Source organism: Chrysochloris asiatica, unplaced genomic scaffold (genome assembly GCF_000296735.1).
Source record: "Chrysochloris asiatica unplaced genomic scaffold, ChrAsi1.0 scaffold00312, whole genome shotgun sequence".
NCBI lineage: Eukaryota > Metazoa > Chordata > Mammalia > Afrosoricida > Chrysochloridae > Chrysochloris > Chrysochloris asiatica.
In genome coordinates, this window is record NW_006408830.1 from 2,401,983 (window position 1) to 2,404,795 (window position 2,813).

Here is a 2,813-nt window from a genome sequence, read left to right on the forward strand (position 1 = left end):
GAAATAGCTGCAGCAAAGGTGGCAGAACCAAGAGACCAGGACAATCAGAGGAGTGGGCCCGTGGAGCAAGGAAGCAGCGTGCCTTTGGGCAGAAGGCTTACTGGGGGAGTGGAGAACCTCTGGGCATTTAATAGCAGAGCTAACCGAGCTTTGTAACACTTGCTTAAGCAGGGAGGAGGCCAGGCAGAGGGATCTGCCTGTAGGTGTGATTGAGAGAGGCTGTCCTGATTGAAGAGTCATCTCATTTCTGATTTTGAATTGTAACCTGTTAGTTTCCCTAATGTTGTTGAGTCCATTCTGACTCAGGGTTTACAAGGAGCAACTGGTGAGTCTGAACCTCTGACCTTGTGATTCAAACCGACCTTTCGGTCCTGTGTTTATCCTACAGCGCCACACCAGGACTCTAGCTTCTGTAATAATTCTCATAATCTTGAATATAGTCTATGAATTCTGTGTAGCCATTGCTACAATGATTGAACTCAGCAAAGAAGTAGAGAGTGTCATGGGAGGGATGGTTAGTGTCAGAATTAATTTTAAAAAACCGCCATCTCCGGGGCTGATGAAATGAAATGTGGATAGGTCTCTTATGATACAATAGTGAATAATTGCTATCAGGACTGACTGTGAGGGTTGGAAATGTAAAGGTAGATGTTTTGTAGCCAGGAGGGGAGTGATTAACTTTGCAGTCTAGGAGCGGAGGTCCCTGGGACCATCAATGGAGAAGAGTGGAGAGCAGGACCCTACCCAGAGAAGCAGTGATGACTGAGATGGAGGCAGAGACGGTGATGTGGAGAGATGGAGCAGCTGGGGACTTTAGACACAGAGAGGAAGAGGGGCTGTGTGCTGAAGACTGGGGTGCAGGCTTGTAGTGTATATTCTTTGGTTGGGTGATGATGCATGGAGGGGATTGTAACCATGGCAATGAAACGATATATGATAGGATGAATGTAAAACTGATGTTCTCCCAAGTAAACTATCACATAATTCACAATAAAACATAAAAACAAAACAAAACAAAACAAAAACCCTGCCATCTCTTAGGAATGGGCTGTGGGCTGTTGATCTTCATTCTCCCCCTTTCTTGCAAAGTTAGAGGAGGTCTCTTGCAGTTACCTGCCATTTTACACCAGGCCATTCATTCATTCATTCATTCATTCAATTAAGCTCTGCTGAGCACCTATGGTATGCAGGTTCTGGCTCAACTTGGGGGTGGGAGGGGTTGTCAACACTTCATTCTAGATTCAGGAAACCAGGTTCACAGGGGATCTTCCACTGGCTCCAAATCACACAACCTTTCAGTCCCAGAACTCGCCCCTGTGAATCTACTGTCTTCAGGAACAATGAATGCCCTGGCTTTTGGGTGTCTTACAGATTATAGAGATCTTGGGGTAGGAAGGGTCATAGATAGGGGGTCTAGGTTAGGTGATCTAGGCGATCCACTTATAGTCTAGGCTAGGTGATCTAGGGGTTGCGCTGGTGTCACCGTTGGAGTCTTGTCCCTGGAACGGTGTTACCCTTCTTCCAAGGAATTGAGAAGGCATAATATACTTACCAGCGTCCAGGTGTGGTGATGTAGGATCAGCACTGAACTGAACAAGTTTGGTGGTTCAAATCCATCAGCCATTCCTGGGAAACCTTATATTGGGTCACTCACTATGAGTCAGAACTGACTTGATGGGCACTTAACAACAACACACTTACTCCACGCAGAAGAAGTTAGAAAGACAAAAAGAGGGCTTAGGGAAATGAAAGCGAGGTTTATTATTAGCATAGACGTTCTTACAGAGACAGATAAGAATGGGTGTTTACCTTGTGGAAGGAAAGCAGATGCCAAGAGTATCATTTGGCTTCTTTATATATCCATTCGTCAGGGGAGTGGACTATACTTTTGGTTTGAGTGCCCAGGTAACCAACCCCGGGAATTGGTCCGTATAGGCTGCCTGGATTCTTGTCTTCTAGGTTTCAGCTCATCATTAACTAACTTCATTTCTCCTGACAACAGTAACTCCTCTCCCCTACACCTCTGAACTAACTTTATTTCTCCTTACAACAATTTCCCCTCTTACTTAACTCTTATTCCCTTTATCCTCCTTTCTCAGATACTCTTCATTGCTGAGGTTGGCTCGATTCCTGCTGGGACAGGCCATACCTCGAATGACTGGAGACCCCCTTTATTCCCTGTAATAACAATCTAATACTGACTGTGTTTCCTCATCCTGAAATGAGAGAGGTACCCTCAGCGATGACCTTACAGAGCTGGAATGGAGACCAGCGAGGTGTTGTCAGGAGAGCTCAGAGCCTGGGGAGATGTTGCCTGGTGGGACTTTCTTTTTTTGTTCTCTCACCTGAAGCCAGGGAAGAAAGCTGAAGCTGGCTCAGGGCCTCTGGGGCTGTATCTGGGTATGTAAGTAAAGAAGACAAAGGCTGGACCAAGAGGCCAACAGGGGAGGCAACAGACTTCCTGTTTTTCTTTTCTGCCGCCTGCTTGTCTTTCTGGATATTTATCCCTTATCCCTGGGACTCACACCTTATCCCTCTGTAGAGATAACTATGTTGGGTTTGCTCATTTCCTGGTGTTCTTCCGACATCCGAGAATTTTTCACCGGGATCCCCAGACACCATGCCACAAAAACACAATAGCCAAATCCATCGCTGACGAGTTAATGCCAACTCTGAATGACCCCATATGACAGAGTGGAACTGCTCCCTAATGTCTTTATGGGAACAGACAGCCACATCTTTCTCCACACAGTGACTGGAACCTCTGACCGCTTGGTTAGCAGCAGAGTGCTTAACCACTGTGCCACCAGGGC